The sequence below is a fragment of the Rutidosis leptorrhynchoides genome, chromosome 1 (assembly GCF_046630445.1).
Source record: "Rutidosis leptorrhynchoides isolate AG116_Rl617_1_P2 chromosome 1, CSIRO_AGI_Rlap_v1, whole genome shotgun sequence".
Taxonomy (NCBI): domain Eukaryota; kingdom Viridiplantae; phylum Streptophyta; class Magnoliopsida; order Asterales; family Asteraceae; genus Rutidosis; species Rutidosis leptorrhynchoides.
Genome location: NC_092333.1, coordinates 436,295,250 through 436,313,457, shown reverse-complemented (window position 1 = coordinate 436,313,457; position 18,208 = coordinate 436,295,250). Strand labels below are relative to the sequence as shown.

The 18,208-nt window shown below is 38.0% G+C and overlaps 1 non-coding gene across 1 annotated transcript; it reads right to left on the bottom strand.

The window, feature by feature from the left end:
- Positions 1 to 14,121: 14,121 nt before the first annotated feature.
- LOC139886783 (small nucleolar RNA R71) lies at positions 14,122 to 14,228 on the bottom strand. Its single transcript, XR_011772649.1, has one exon. It is a non-coding gene; the product is annotated as a small nucleolar RNA R71 (small nucleolar RNA).
- Positions 14,229 to 18,208: the final 3,980 nt, after the last annotated feature.

Here is an 18,208-nt window from a genome sequence, read left to right as displayed (position 1 = left end):
ATAGGTGTGTGTGTATATATATATATAAATAAATATATGCGTATATATTATAGTGTGATATAACGAATACAAATTAATCTGTAGAATTGAAAATGTAAAATAATATAATATATTAAGGTTGTTATTAAAATATATATATATATATATATATATATATATATATATATATATATATATATATATATATATATATATATATATATATATATATATATATATATATATATATATATATGATTATTACACATAATCATAACTATATGTATATTATAATATATAAAATTTATAAATAATAAGTATTCAATAAAAGTTATTACAAGTTAAAGTATAAAGGTTATATTAATATTATGATTGTTACTTTCATAATGATTACTAATAGCAGCATTAATAATTGTATTATTCCAATTTCTCTAACATATGTATATGGCTTTAATATTTTGTATTTGGACATAGTTGTTTTGTCGCTATATATATATATATATATATATATATATATATATATATATATATATATATATATATATATATATATATATATGAAATTTGATATAAGTTGTTATATTATCAAGAATTATTAATATTATTATTATCATTAATATTATTATAAGTAATATTATTATTAGTATCAATAAACATATTATTGATATTGTTTTATTTTGATTATTATTAGTAAACTTATTAAAATTATTAATTTTATGATTTTTAATATCACTACTATCTATTATTATTATTAATACAAATATTATTATTATTGATATTATTATCAGTATTATTATTTCTATTACTATTATTATTAGTTCTTTTTAAAAAAAAATTAGTATTGAATATTAATGATGTAAAATTAATATTAAAAATTAATACAATCTATTATTATTATTAACAGTAATAATATAATTATTATAATTATTTGGATCATTATTAATTATTATTATTAAAATAATTATTATTAAAAATAGATTTATTAATTAATTATATTTATTATAAAACTATAAAAGAATCAAATAATTCGTACAATTTGTTATATGTATCGATCAAACTATTTCTTATTGGTAATCCTGTATCTAAAATGGTACTGAACGAATCTTAATCTCAATACAATCCAAATTCAGTTGAAAGTCTATTCTACTTTTCATTTTTTTTATTTTTTTTCCTGGATGATTCTACTTGTCGAGTTTAATTTCTATAAAACAATTCAGTTACTCACGATTTTAGGAAAAAGTCCTTCAAGGTATTCACCGACAATATCAACTACGATTGCATTTAACCTCCATTACTTGCTGAATATAACAGAAATATAATTTTTTTTACTCGCTACCTCTGTTTTGTTTCTTTTTTTCAAAACCTCGAATTAAAATGCTATTACAAAAAGTAATAATGCAATTTTGTTAGGAATTCTCCAAGTAAACTTCCTGTAAAATCTTAGTTTCCAATTTTTCAAAACAAGATCGAATTTGTGAGTCAAAGTTTCTTTTTCAAAAGTCAAACGGGATGTTCATTGCGAAATTTGAATTCCTTTTGATGTTTATGAGTCAATTGTGGATTTAGGAAGTTTATAAGAACGATTTTAAACATAATTCATGTTGTAATATTTGTCCAAAACTGTCTTGAATCCAACTTTTGATTTGGAGTTCTCGTGTCATAACGGGCTACTGATACAGCATATATATATATATATATATATATATATATATATATATATATATATATATATATATATATATATATATATATATATATATTTGTTCTAATTAAATCAAAAACCCAAAGCTGAATGTTTCAAGTCCAATATTAAATCAAACGATATTTACTGATTTGAGTTGGAATTTGGTCGATTGATCCATCAAAAGAAGAAGAAGAAGGAAGAAACATTGTATAAAAGGCTAAATATAATTCGGTATTAATATAAATCAGAAATAAACGAATGGAGGAACGGTTAGAGAGGTGTCGGGCGAGCGAGAGGTCGAGGGTTCGAATCTTGTTTGGAGCATTTGTTTTTAGAAAAGATTATTAAAAAGGGTATACACTCATTTTCATTTCTATTATTATTATTATTATTATTATTATTATTATTATTATTATTATTATTATTATTATTATTATTATTATTATTATTATTATTATTATTATTATTATTATTATTATCATTGCTATTATTAATTAATGTTATTATCACTAGTATTATTATTAAGTAGGATATTATTGATATTATCATTAATAATAAATTTGTTATTGTTATTATTATGATTTTGAATATGTTAATAACATTAATATTATAAAGTTAATAATAAAGGTTAATACGGAAAAATCATGGAAAGTAATTATGAATTATATAAATACATGTACAATTATGAATTTGACTAGGAAATCAAGTTATAGGAATTGTAGTTATAAGTTGAGAAATTAAGAACGGAGTTTATGATAAATCTGATTATTATTATTACCACTGTTATTATTATTACTATAATATTAAAGTAAAGTATCATTTTATCTTTACTATTAGAATTATTACTATTATTATTATTACTATTATTATTTCACCATTATAATTAAAATTAACAAAATTATTGTTTTCTTAAAATTTAACATTTATTATTTAAAATTGTTATTTTTATTAAAATTATTATTATCAAAATTTACATTATTATTATTATTATTATTACTATCATTATTCATAATCTAGTATATTTACAATTAGTAATAATAATCTTTATATAAAAATATATTTAATACACATAACTTGACTATATTAATATTTTTATTTAATTAAATAATAAAATATATATAAGTTATTAATATAAAATTTTTATCACTAATAATAATATATAAATTTGTTCGATTACGATTATACATTTTAATATATACACAAATGATATAGGTTCGTGAATCCAAGGCCAAACCTGCATTGTTCAGTTGTTCAATGTCGTCATATGTATTTTTACTACAAAATACGGTATTGTGAGTTTCATTTGCTCCCTTTTTAAATGCTTTTGCAATATATATTTTTGGGACTGAGAATACATGCGCTGCTTTTATAAATGCTTTACGAAATAGACACAAGTGATCGAAACTACATTCTATGGTTGGATTATCAAACCGAATATGCCCCTTTTTAGCTTGGTAGCCTAAGAATTGGTGTTTATTATAATTGCCACCAATTGACGCGAATCCTAAAGATATATCTATGGGCACTAACAAGCCCTAGTCAGAGAATTTGAACTGCTTTAGTACTTCGATTTATCATGTTCGATGTGAGTCCCAGAATGATGGGGATATTCTATATGCATCCTGTTAAGATCGGTTACCAGGTGTTCACCATATGAATGAATTTTTAATTCGCGAGTTACGCGTGACAATATATGAAATCTTGTGGTCTATTAAAATGAAGGAAATGAATGTTTACGATAAACTAATGAACTCACCAACCTTTTGGTTGACACTTGAAAGCATGTTTATTCTCAGGTATTAAAGAAACCTTCCGCTGTGCATTTGCTCATTCTGGAGATATTACTTGGAGTCATTCATGACATATTTCAAAATACGTTGCATTCGAGTCGTTGATTTCATCAAGATTATTAGTAAGTCAATTATAGTTGGATATATAATGAAATGGTATGCATGCAGTCAACTTTCGATGAAATGAAAGTTTATCTTTTAAAAACGAATGCAATGTTTGTAAAATGTATCATATAGAGGTCAAGTACCTCGTGATGTAATCATATGTTATTGTATTCGTCCTTATGGATTAGGACGGGTCGCTTCATGATATTACGTTAAGTTAGTTACCAAGTGCCCACGGTTGAACATATACTTTTCATACTGTTTTGAAACACTGAAATCTCGTGGCCTACCTTACATTACTGTTATACTTAAACTATTGCTCACCAACATTTGTGTTGACGTTTTTAAGCATGTTTTCTCAAGTGCATAGAGGTTTGATGCTTCCGCTGTAGTAGTCTTGCTGTGTAGACTCCCGCTGCTTTTGTTAGAGATGTCTCTGCATGAAACGTTTACCTTGCATTCACAACTATGTTACTTTTGAAACAATGAATTTGTAATGACCTTCGGGTCTCGTACTTATGTTAATTGCTTCTATTCGTAGAAGCCTACTATCGTTTGTAAAACTCTTGGTGTTGGTTATGACGTCACTCTTTCTTATGAATGCAAACTTATTTTAAAACAGCATATAGTGTTTGACCTTGTAATGATCCTGTTGTTGATGATCCGTACACATTAATTTTGTATGGGGTATCACATTTGGTATCAGAGCATTGGTTGTAGGGAATTAGGTTGCATTAGTGAGTCATGACCGGACCGAGTAGGATTCACTAATAGGACTAATCTACAACTTGCTAGTTTACTTATTTTTGCGGAATTTGCTGCATGCTGCTGCTTACTTTTACTGCTATATGTCGTATACTGCTACATGTTTTCACTACTGCATGATACTATCTGCTTTCGATTGCATGATACTTGTTATTATTGCCATGCTATTTGCTGCTATAGATGATCTAGACTGTCATAGTTACTTTGCCTAATACGTGCTTGCTATATGACTTACTGACATGGAAAAAGTTATTTTTCCTTGTTCAGATGTCGGATATCCCGCCCATCATCATTGACTTGGATAGCGACTCAGATTCATCTGCCACCTCGCCTGCTATTGCCGCCGACTCACAGATCCCGTCATCGCTACCCTCCAGTGACTCTGTCGATTCATCCTCTGGGGACAGTAGCCACGCACCTGACCTGATGATCATCTCTGACGGAGACGAGGAGCAAGAGGAGATTCGAGCTCCACCTAGCCCAGGACTCCCGGAGCCACAACACCATTCCGGTGGTGTTGTGATTCCTGGGGAAAATGGGGACGGTCCTTTCCGTAATGAGCGAGGACATTGGGTCAGACGCCTTGCTGATGGACGTGTCGTGCCGATCTCGCCTAGCAGATATTGACTGATGACCACCGGTCGAGCAGATCCAACCTCAGATGATTCAGAAGACTCGTAATCCGATGACTTCAGCGAGGAGGATTCCGACGAGGACCCTGAGGAGACGCCCGTGCAGCCGCCCTCTATCCCGCCGAAGAAGTGGTATCGTTTCGATGGTACTGTTATTCCATGGGTTAACGGAGGTAGACCGTTCGTGGACACACGCGGACAGTTGGTTAGGGTTACAGCCCGTAAGCGGGTTGTGCCTTACCCTGCCGATCCATTCGTGCGTAAGGCTTCCCGTTACGCACTGTCTACTTCTGGTGCTGGACCGTCTGCACCACAAGCTCCACCAGCATCATCTGCACCACCAGCTCCACCTGTACCATCTGCACCGCCTGTCCCACCAGCATCTCCCGTCATCGAGGAACTGACGAGGGAAGTGCATATCCTCCGTGCTTGGGTAACTGAGCTCGAGGACCAGGTATCCCACATGATGGATATCCTTTGCCCACCGTCACCATATGGCTATTGTATTAGATTTCATTATGTAATCCCGTTTGTAGTTTCATGTTTTACTCATGTACTGTACGAACCTTATGCGGATGTATGTCACTTTCTTATTAATGAATGGAACTTTGTGTTGTTTAATTTCTGTACAGTGTTCTATTTACGTTATTATATGATGATTTTGTGGTATCTGTATCTAGTTGCATTACTTAATTAGCATGTATTGTGTTGATTCCATGTTAGTTACCATATACCGTATTATTATTTATTGCTGGATTTTGACTAAAGTCGAAATTTCTGTTTCGAAGATCAATGGCAAACGGAAGATCAACGCCCACAGTAGCACAGATTGAGGAGATAATAACTGAACGAGTAGCTGTAACAATTGCGAATGCCAACCCCCAAGCTCCACCTGTTAACTAGAACAATCATAACGGGTGTACCTATAAGGAATTTCAAAGCTGCAAGCCCTACAATTTCAGTGGTACTGAGGGGCCGGTTGGACTGACGTGGTGGTTTGAGAAATTGGAAGCTGTGTTCCGTGTGAGCAACTGCTCAGAAATGAATAAGACTAAGTATGCCTCCTGTACACTGTCGGACGTCGCTTTAACCTGGTGGAACACAGTTGCTCAGGCTAAGGGTATTGACGAGGCTTATGCTACACCGTGGGAGGAATTTAAGGGGGCTATGATCGAGGAGTACTGCCCTAGAACAGTGATTCAGAAAATGGAAGCTGAGTTTTGGGAGTTGAAGGTTGTGGGAACCGATCTCGATGGTTATAACCGAAGGTACTTAGAATTAGCTCTGATGTGCCCACGATGGTTACCCCAAAATTTAAGCGAATGGAACGGTATTTGTGGGGACTTCCCAAGTCCATTCAGGGAAATGTCACCTCTTCAAAACCAGCTGATGTCCAGGAAGCTATGCGCATGGCGCACACCCTAATGAACCAAATTACCAGCAAAGAACCAGAAAAGGGGAAATTCGAATCTGGAGCTAGTAATGAGAAACGTAAGTGGGACAGCAACAAGGGAAGGGTCTTTGATCAAAACCCAGCTAAGAGGCATGAAAGTTTCAAGGGAAACAACTCTAACCTGAACCCTAGCTCAAACCCTAACTATAAGGGTAGTCTCCCGCAGTGCAAGAGATGCTACAAGCATCATACCGGGTACTGCAACGTGGTCTGCGAAAAGTGTAAAAGGACTGGGAATATTGGCAAATACTGCAAGATCACCACCCCAACTATGAAGACAAACCCTACTGGACCAAGGAAGTGCTATGAGTGTGGACAACAGGGCCACTTCAGGAATGAATGTCCCAACAAGAGAAAGGACGGTGGGCCAGCACGTGGAAGAGCTTTTAACGTAAACGCAAGGGATGCCCGTGAGAACCCCGACTTGGTTACAGGTATATTCACTATCAACAATCTATTAGCTTCTGTCCTATTTGATACTGGTGCCGATAGGAGTTATGTATGTAGACACTTTTGCTCTAAGATAAATTGGTCGTTAGTTCCTTTAAAGGATAGTATGCTTGTTGAGGTAGCCAATGGAAAACTTGAGAAAGTTGACCAAATTAGCCGAGGAGGTATTATCAACATAGCTGGTGTGGATTTTAAGATTGACTTGATACCCATCAAATTGGGAAGTTTTGATGTGATTGTCGGTATGGACTGGTTGACCAAGGTAAGGGCCGACATTATCTATGGAGATAAAGCTATTCGTATACCACACGGAGATGGTGAGCCACTAATTATTTATGGAGAGAGATATAACTCGAAGCTGAACCTCATTAGTTACATGAAAGCACAAAAGATCATGAAGAAAGGACGTCTTGGTGTTTTAGCACATGTGAAAACATTAGAAATCGAGGTGAAGAGCGTGGATGATGTACCAATTGTGAACGTATTTCCCGAGGTCTTTCTGGAAGAATTACCTGGATTACCGCCATCGAGAGCAGTGGAGTTTCAGATCGATTTAGTGCCAGGAGCTGCACCTGTAGGTCGCGCACCTTATCGACTTGCACCTTCCGAAATGCAAGAGTTGCAGAGCCAACTACAAGAACTTCTAGACCGTGGATTTATCCAACCAAGTTCTTCGCCTTGGGCCGCACATGTTTTATTTGTGAAGAAGAAGGACGGATCTTTCCGCATGTGTATCGATTACCGCGAACTCAACAAATTGACGATCAAGAATCGGTATCCCCTTCCCCGAATTGACGATCTTTTCGATCAGCTGCAAGGATCAAGCGTTTACTCTAAGATCGATTTGCGATTCGGTTATCACCAGTTGAGGATAAAGGAGTGTAATGTGATGAAAACTGCGTTCAGAACCCGTTATGGTCACTATGATTTTCTCATGATGCCATTCGATTTAACCAACGCACATGACGTGTTTATGGATCTCATGAATCGTGTATGCAAGCCTTACCCGAATAAGTTCGTTATCGTCTTCATAGATGATATCCTCATCTACTCCAAAAGCGAAGAAGAACATGAGAAACATCTTCGACTAGTGCTTGAACTCTTGAGACAAGAGCAACTTTATGCCAAATTCTCCAAGTGTGAGTTTTGGTTGAAGGAAGTCCAATTCCTGGGTCATATTGTGAGCGATCAAGGTATCAAAGTTGATCCCATAAAGATCGAAGCTGTCAGCAAGTGGGAAACCCCCACTAATCCGACTCATATCCGCCAATTTTTAGGTCTCGCCGGTTACTACTGAAGATTTATTGAAGGTTTCTCTCTGATTGCACGTCCTTTGACCGCGCTGACTCACAAAGGGAAGAAGTTTGTTTGAGAAACCGAACAAGAATCAGCATTTCAAACCTTGAAGCAGAAATTAACCACCGCACCTATCTTATCACTTCCTGAAGGCAGTGACGATTTCGTCGTATATTTGCGTTTCCTCGAAAAATGGTTTTGGTTGCGTATTGATGCAAAGAACGAAGGTCATTGCTTATGCTTCTCGTCAACTGAAGATTCACGAGCGAAACTACACTACTCATGATTTCGAACTTGGAGCCGTTGTCTTTACGCTTAAATTATGGAGACACTATATTTATGGAACTAAAAGTACTATCTTCACCGACCACAAAAGCCTCCAACACATATTCGATCACAAACAACTAAACATGAGACAGCGACGATGGATCGAGACGCTGAACGACTATGATTGTGAACTTCGTTACCATCCTGGCAAGGCCAATGTTGTAGCCGACGTTTTGAGCCGAAAGGAGAGGATGTCACCTCTTCGTGTCTGGGCCCTGAACATCACCATCCATTCAAATTTTAATAGCCAAATCCGAGTAGCCCAAGATGAGGCTCCCAAAGAGGAGAATATTTCTCATGAACACTTGAACATTCTCATCTCTCGATTCGAGGTTAAGGAGACTGGACTCCGATACTTCGCCGGAAGAATTTGGGTGCCTAGTTATGGGGATTTGCGAAGCCTCATTCTAGACGAAGCCCACAAGTCAAGATATTCGATTCATCCAGGAGCCGGTAAAATGTACCACGATCTCAAGGAACAGTATTTGGTGGCCTAATCTTAAGAAGGATGTTGCAACTTATGTTGGGAAGTGTTTGACTTGCTCGAAGGTTAAGGCCGAACATCAGAGGCCCTCTGGGTTACTTCAGCAACCAGAAATCCCGCAATAAAAGTGGGAAAGGATAACAATGGACTTCATTACGAAACTACCAAAGACGGTGGGCAGATACGATACCATCTGGGTTATCGTTGACCATCTTACCAAATCTGTACACTTCTTAGCCATGAAGGAAACAGATACGATAGAAAGACTCGCGCAACTATACATAAAGGAAATTGTATCTCATCATGGTGTGCCCTTATCAATTATTTCAGACCGAGATGCCCGTTTTGTTTCCAGATTTTGGCGTTCTTTGCAAGAAGCCTTGGGGAATCGTCTCGACATGAGCACGGCGTATCACCCGCAAACCAATGGACAAAGCAAGCGAACGATTCAAACTTTGGAGGACATGTTGCGTGCTTGTGTTATTGATTTCGGAAAGGCTTGGAAAAGGCATTTGCCACTAGCCAAATTCTCTTACAACAACAGTTATCATTCAAGTATTAATGCCGCACCTTTCGAAGTGTTGTATGGCCGCAAATGTCGCTCTCCTATTTGTTGGGCCGAAGTAGGGGAAAAGAAAATCACCGGACCCGAGTTAGTCCATGAAACAACTGAGAAGATTGTCCAAATTCAAGCGAGACTCAAGACGGCCCGTGATCGCCAAAAGAGTTATGCCGACCTTAAACGTAAAGACTTAGAATTCAACGTGGGTGATCGTGTAATGTTGAAGGTCTCACCTTGGAAAGGGGTGATCCGTTTTGGAAAACATGGGAAGCTTAACCAGCGATACATTGGTCCTTTCGAAATCTTAGAGCGTGTTGAACCCGCTGCTTACCGTCTGGATCTTCCGACTCAATTGAGCTTCGTTCATCCTACATTCCACGTATCGAATTTGAAGAAGTGTCTTGCTGAACCGGAACTTGTCATACCACTGGAAGAACTTACGATTGATGACAAACTCCACTTCGTGGAAGAACCTGTCGAAATTATGGACCGTGAGGTCAAAACTTTGAAACACAACAAGATTCTGATCGTCCGAGTAAGATGGAATGCCAAACAAGGACCCGAGTTTACCTGGGAACGAGAGGATCAAATGTTGCAGAAGTATCCTCACCTTTTCCCAACTCCTCCATCTACCTCAGCTTAAAATTTCGGGACGAAATTTTATTTAACAGGTGGGTAATGTAACGACCCTGGATTTTCCAACTATATTATTAATATTTATTATTAATACTTTCGTGTTAATAAATGTATTGTTATACATTTTACTTGTTACCGTATCTGACTTTCCATGTCCCGATTCGTCTTTTCAACAAACCGGATGTTTGGCTCTGTATTCTGCATTTTAGCTTAGTAAGCTCTTCTTTCTCTTTCAGGCACTCTACCTCAGCAAAGGATGCGATGAAGGAGTCACCATCTGTCACATGGGTGATCAGGGCGGACATTGTTCTTTCGTCAGTGCAGTCAGATTGGATCTGAGGCATAATGGATAGAAGAAGAAGCTGTTCTTCTTTTTTCTGCATCAGCTACTAATCACACGTGCTTTTCTCGAATAATATTTCGAATATTATTTACGTTCATAATTAATTATTATTAATTATTTCTAATTAACTAGTGTAAGTAGTTAATTACTCAGGCTTTTTACTAATTTGCTGCTTACTTATACTTGGGCTTATATTATTTGACTTGGAAGCCCACCCTACATTACTTAATGGACTACTAGTAAGCCCACCATTATGCTAATAATTCTTTAAGGTTAAACATGGATTAATTAGTTAAATGAGGAGACAAAGTTGTTGCAAGCATGCATGACCAACTTCCCATGTATTTAACTTTATACCTCATACTAGCATTCATCACCTTCCAACACTTGAAAGATCAACTTGACCATCCCCTTTTGGACACCCTAAACCGTCGGCCAAGTTGTGTGGGTGAGGGGGTTCCATTTTTTTTTGTTACTTATATGCTAGTATTATTTCATTTCACACACACCTCATTCTTACACTACTTTCACTCTAACTTTTCTCTCTAAATTTGTAACTAACAACTTTATTTTTCTTTCTTTTTCTTCCTTTGAAACTGAAATCTAAGCATCATCATTCTTCTTGTTTGTTGTTTGTTTTTTGTTGTTTGTTGTCAAAGATCAAGCTTCTTAGTTTGTATCTTCATGTAATCTTGCTTCTTCCATCCTTTGTTTGGTGAGAAGTTGATATCGGCTAAAAAGTCACGTTTTTACCCCGGTATTAAGGCCCAAAAACAACAAAGATTCGAATTTTATCGGCAAAATACCCACTTCGTTGGTTAGAATTGAAGAACAAGTAATTATGAAGGTGGTGCAAAAAGAATCAAGAGAATCGGAGCTAAAACGAAGATTCTAGAGCGAAAACGGTGAAAGACAAGAAATCAAGTTACGATCCAGTGAATCAAGGCTGACCAGCATCAAAAACGGCCTTCCATACGGCCTGCCATACGGCCTGCCAAATATGGCTCACCAAGCAGCCTGCCATACGGGCTGCCAGGAAAATGTCCTGCCAAATACGGGCCACCAAACGGGCTGCCATATGGCCAGCCAGCCGTATTTTGGCAAATTCCTAGTCTATTTATAGGGGCTTTGTCATTCATTCCAACACACACTTCAATTCACTTCTTTCTCTCTCTTGTACAATATTAGTCATACTCTCAAGGCCTTCGACTCTGTGCGGGAAACCTAGTACCCGGAAAAGAATGCTGAAGATTGTATTAGGAGCGGTCTGGAGTCTTGAAGTTGTCACTTTTGTATTCGGAACTCGTTTAATCTACTGGTACTTCTATCCTTTATCTTATATAATGTTTTATGATATTGTTTCCATGATTAGCGAGTAGTTATATTTAGTGTTTGCTATGATGTAAGCAGTTATAATGCCGAAATAATATTATGGTCTGTGTATGCTGTTGAAATGCTTTCCGATTATGCTTTAAACTCAATCGCTTTTCCAACTAATAGAACGTAGTTATAGGCTCTGTTATTGGGAAGTCGCGAACCCCGATTCAGAGTACACTATCTGTGTCACCCCTTGGTAAGAGAAGTCTATCGGATACAACGTAAGATCGACCGAGGCACACCGGTTGTAGTAAGCCTATCGAGCATTGGATTCTGACTGAGGACTCTTTCATAGTGAAACATCTGACTAGACCCTTAGTACATTGTCGGTCCTAGACCATGCTAGTGTAGTCATCAAGCATATAAACTTCGTACGCACACGCTGAAGCACAGCGGTTGTTATAAGCTGTACCTCTGCTAAGTAAGGCCATGGAACCCGGTTAGTATTGACCAGTACACTGCACCATAACGCGGTCTTAAGCATTGCACCCCGCTTGAGGGATTCTTAGTTAATTAAGGAACTGTTTGTTTAGACACATAAAGGATTGGACCGTTAGGATAACCGAACGTGTTCATGGAAGTCAGCTTGACTTGGCCATGGTGTTCTTTATGGTTGAACTCTTTTTAAGGGCCTAACTATCTTTTACCAATCATTAACGAAAGCATTGAAATGCATCATATCTCTCGGATATGGTAAACCATGTATTCTATTATGCTTAAGAATTTTAGACCATTTTGGAATGTTAATACGTCACCCAACCGAGTCGGTCAATTGGATGAGCCGTCTGAACGTGTATGCCTGTAGTCAGACTGCACGGGTGCCTGTAGTCAGACTGAACGTGTATGCCTGCTGTCTATTCAGAATCTTCAAGCCTAACGCAGTACCCAGTGACATGTCTTATGACAGGGGCATTTAGGACCAGTGTAATGAATACAAGGCCTCTGCATATTCATGAGCCAGCATTCCATAATCTCGGCAGAATAACTGATGAAGTCATAGCATGCACTCACTTTAACCTTATCTGAATTACGAATTTTATCGCATTTACTTTATCTGCCTTATTAATTAGAAAATCCAAAAATAAATATTCACTACTCCCTAACTATCTTAGGCTTAAATATAGGTTCGATTCTACTGATCTCAAAAATACGACTCTAGGTCATACTTCCTTTACTTATAAGGAGTAGTAAGATTTAGGCCCCGCTAAATATAAATTAAAAACTGTACCTTCCTCCCACGAGTGGCTGATCCTGGCGAGCCGCGGCCTGACGACACCGCGTGAATAAAAACCGTCCGTTTCGGCCATATCACGGGAGGATACTAGTTTTTGGCGCCGCTGCCGGGGAACTGGTATCAGGCAATACTGCTCTCTATCAAACTTGTTCACAAACATTTAGTGGTGTCTAAGAAAGACAATTATACACGGACTTGGTTATTGGATTTTCTGAACAGTCGCCAATTATATTGGGACCAAAAGGATCCTGCCTCTCCGTAGTCAGCCTGCCCACTTGGTTTGTTGAATAGTTCGTGCGGAGCTCTGTTACTGAAATACCAGGGAATCAGTAGCCAGAACCAAAAACATATTCCACCGTAGGATAGTTAGTTAAATTACCTTAAATTAGATTACCTTAGATTACCTTAGATTAAGTTGGATTACCTTAGAATTAGATTACCCTAGATTAGATTACTTTAGATTAGTTTAGCTTATTATAATATAGTTTATTTGCAAAAAATTAAAAACAAAAAGGCATACCTAGTGTATGACTCAAACCCGATCTAGACCAGGGCCGTTGTTATTCGTACCTGATCCAGACGCAATAATCTTTAAAGCACGCAAGGAAGTATGAATCAGAAATCAAATGGCGTTACGCGTTACTTTAGCAGAAAACACCAAACCCTCGATTGAAGGTCGAGGAGGACCAATCAGATTTCCAGAGATTCAAGGACACTCGTTCGAATTAAAACATCACATCATCCAGCTCATTCAGAATAGCTGTCAGTTTCATGGATTACCAAAAGACGATCATAATTCTCACCTTGATAAATTCATATCTCTTTCGAACTCCTACAAACAGCTAGAGATAGGACAAGATATAGTCCGGCTATACTTGTTCCCCTATTCTCTCACTCATCATGATCAAACTTGGTTCGAAGGACTGGAAAAAGATTCCATCACGTCATGGACGGAGATGGCTACTAAATTCCTAACCAAATATTTCCCTCCTTCTAAACAAACCAAACTGAAAAATGACATCATTAACTTCAAACAAAGTTATGATGAATCTCTTTACACTGCATGGGAGCGATTCAAAGCCCTGCTGAAGAAATGCCCTAATCACCAGCTAGAACGGTCAGCCCAAATCTATACCTTCTACAATGGTCATCATAGGACGACGATTGATGCAGCAGCTCAAGGGAATCTGATGAACCAAACTGCAGACGAAGCATGGGAATTGCTCGAGAACATGACAATTCATCGTCATGACTGGAACAGTGGTGAAACAACTTCATCATCTACCCCACTCTCTGCACTTAACAATCAAACAGAGGCCATCAAATCCCTCACGGATAAGATGGAATCTCTTGCTAAACAACTTGGAGAACTGAAGACGCAGCCGCAGCAGGTTAACCAAGCTCAGGCTTGTGTTAATTGTACCAACCCGCAACCTACTGAAGAATATCTAGTTGAGTACGAAAACCCTGACGGTTCAGTCTGTTACGTCCAATACCCAGCTCGTCTACCAAATCCCGGATTCAATCAACCACCTAGGGTTAATCAATTTCAGCGAAGTAATCAACCTTTTCGCTATCCCTATCCACCTTATCCAGCCCAACGATCTCAATTGACCTACGATCAACCACTTCCACTCACTGGTCCCCCAGTTGAGGAAAATTCCCCTACCACCCAGATTACAAAAGCAACTAACCCCACTCTCGGAGCTGATGATCAGTTAACTCAGTTCATTCAAGGGCAACAACAGTTAAATCAGAGAACTGCAATTAGACAAGATCAGACGGAGATACTAATGAGAAATCAATTAGCTCTGCTCAAAAGTTTGGAAACGCAGCTCGGACAGTTATCACAACGCCTTGAAACCCGACTGCAGGGAAGATTGCCAAGTAATACTATCCAAAATCCCCACATAGAAGAAGCAAAGCAAATGGATTCTGTAATCCCAGATGAAGAACCACGGAGAAGTTAAACTAGGCTAAAGAACAAATCGACATATACTTAGAAGCTGACCCCTGAAACTCCAGTTCGCATACCTTATCCTGGAAGACTACAAGAAGAACCATCTAAGCTTGATTCCTTCAAACTTGATGGAAGATTCCTGGACACCATGTCCAAAGTTCCCAACCAGAAGAGATACATCCGAAGGTTTCTCTCTACAAAGGAGAGGATACCAGACTCTAACAAAATTCCACCGACTGAAGAATGCTCTGCATTACTCAGAAACTCTTTACCACTAAAGCTAGGAGATACGGGCCGATTCATTTTTCCGTGTTCAATCTACCAATCTGGAACCATTCATGCGCTAGCAGATTTAGGAGCAAGTATCAACCTAATCCCCTACTCTCTCTACAAGAGATTAGAGTTAGGAGATTTGTCACCAACCAAAATGACAATACAACTTGCCGATCACACAATTCGATATCCTAAGGGCATAGTTGAGAACGTCTTGGTGAAAGTTGACAAATTCTTGTATCCTATGGATTTCGTAGTGATGGATATTAAGGAGGACCTACACACACCAATAGTGTTAGGAAGACCTTTCATAAATACGGCTAGGACTGTCATTGATGTGTACAATCAAACCTTGATCTTACGATCACATGGGGAGAGCGTTACCTTCAAAATTGACCGACCAACCAATCTTTCTGGACAGGCAGAGATGTTTGCTATTTTCACCAGACGGATCACTTCCGATGATGAGTTTTCACCACCAGCCGATGATTTCAAGATGGGTGTCGAATCACAATCTGTAGACGACCCAGAAATGGAAGAAGAGGATCCCAGCGAAGAAATAGAGGAAGAGGAGGAATCTGAAGAGGAAGAGGAAATAGAAGATGTAAAAGAAACTGCAACAATACCCGCTCCAAGTATTGAGCGTCATGAAGAAATAATGAGGCTTGAGACGGCAGATCACAGTTTAATCATTCGCTTCAAGAAGAAGACCGATAAGGCTGAGGTTAAGGACATAGAAATTGATCATGCAAGTATCAAAGTGGAGAATCAGAATACTGAAGAAACCCGTTCATCAGACGCATCGTCAGAGGAATAAGATACCGATGATGACGAGGAAGAGCAACATGAAGACATTCTGAATAACTCACAATCTCCAACCGAACCAGATCAAGGGGAGCCGGACTCTTCTTCAGATCGAATTCCGGTTATATCCACACACGCAGACATGATAACCTTCATCAACGATACTGATGAATTTGAAGACATTCTCGAAGCCATTCAAAAATTAACCATTGATTTTTCGCTACGCTTAACAGAACGAATTATGGCTATCCGAGAAGAACACCACCTCTATCTCCGAAGAGAAGACAATGATGTTGAAATCCTAGAAGAACGCATTCAAGACTTTATCAATTCTCTTCACGATCATATCTATCACGAAGAAAGGCAACGAGAGCACAATTCAGTGGTTCGCACTATTCTCAAGACAAGATTCTGTCGAGATCAGAAGATCATTTACTCTAAGGTTTATAATGCCTTAGCTGGATCTGCACTTTCGTTCTCACGAAACCAACGAGCACTACTGACTCTCATCCGGAAGCATATGGATCTTTCCACCGGACTCCCGACTTATCACTCTGACTTGCAAATGATCGAGGATATTCACAGCTTTTTCGCTCTCTTGGAAAGAGATAATTTTGAAAGCACACCAGAGAGGCTAGTAATTTACGTAACCATTGATCACCACGCCGATCTGATTATCAAAGAGCTACGAGACGTTGTTATGGAAGAAGCAAGGAGAAACAAACCATTCTCTCATCTTGAACTAGACCGAGTCAACATTGCCACCTACGTTACTAAGCAGATAACACGTATCTTCCAAGAATCCACGGATCCTAGTTTCACATTTAAAGCTGGATGTAGGGAGATATACTCAAAGACGGTGAACCTAATACTCGGGTCAGGGTTGCTCTTCACTTCTTTCCAGCTTCGTCTCTTAACAAATCTGTGCAAAGCTACTGACTCTTACTGTGGAGATCACCGTTATGAAGACTTTGAAATTCTAAAGATACAGTTTCTGACATTGTTTGAAGACCTCCGAAATGAGCATCCCATCAGAGAAATCATCAACACCAGCACTGCTTCTATGATTGACATTCATGGGTCAACCAGCAGAGCCGTGGATCATTTCCTCATCGGACTTCAAGACTTATTAAGAGCCGAAACTGCGCACTACTTATCTTTCAAAAGATCTTCAAGAGAAGTACCTGATCTGTTACCACTATTGGTCCGACACTTTCTCAAGATTTATCCACCAAGACTCACATTCCCTCAAAAAGACCAAGATCACAACCATCAGCGAGGAATGTTTGCTTTTTGAAGCACAACAGTCGAGCCAACGATCTTAAACAAATGCGCTTCTCGGGAGGTAACCCGTGCAATAAAGTAGAGTAGAAGAATAAAGAATGACAAATGAGCCGATAAAGACACAAGGATTGGAAACCAGCCGCATCTGCTAGGGGTATTTCTTTCTTTTCGCTACTAACTCAAGATTCAAACTATGCCACATCCTAGCTTATCATTAAGTGTGGGATAACACCCAATTAAAACACTAGACAAATAATCCCAAATCTTCAACTAAAACTCCTAAGTGTGGGATACACTAGGAACATTGAGGACAATGTTCGTCTAAGTGTGGGATGTTGGTATAATCTTTTTATGCTGTATTATAATAACCCATTACGAAGATTCCAAGTCCTTAAGCCAAATTTCAAAAAATTTTCAAAAAAAACCCTTTTCGAAAAAGTATTTTTGAAAACCTGAAACGTTTGTCAATAAAAATAAGGCTTAAGTAAGGTGGAAATCTTGTTAGATTGAAATCTCTAATAGAGCATTGCATGACTAAGGCATTATCGACCTAAATTGATTATGGTGAGGCACCCCAAATAAGACCAGCATTCATCTTTAATGCTTCACTATTTTCCGTTGAGAGTGCCGATGTCTGTGCTCAGAATCAGAACTTGCTTTAGATCTACATCTCCAAGCAGCGAAACGTGATTCGGTTGTAATCAAAATAGCTAGCCATTTGTCAAACATAAATCTTTCGCACCTCCACTACTTCTACCCCACCACCACAT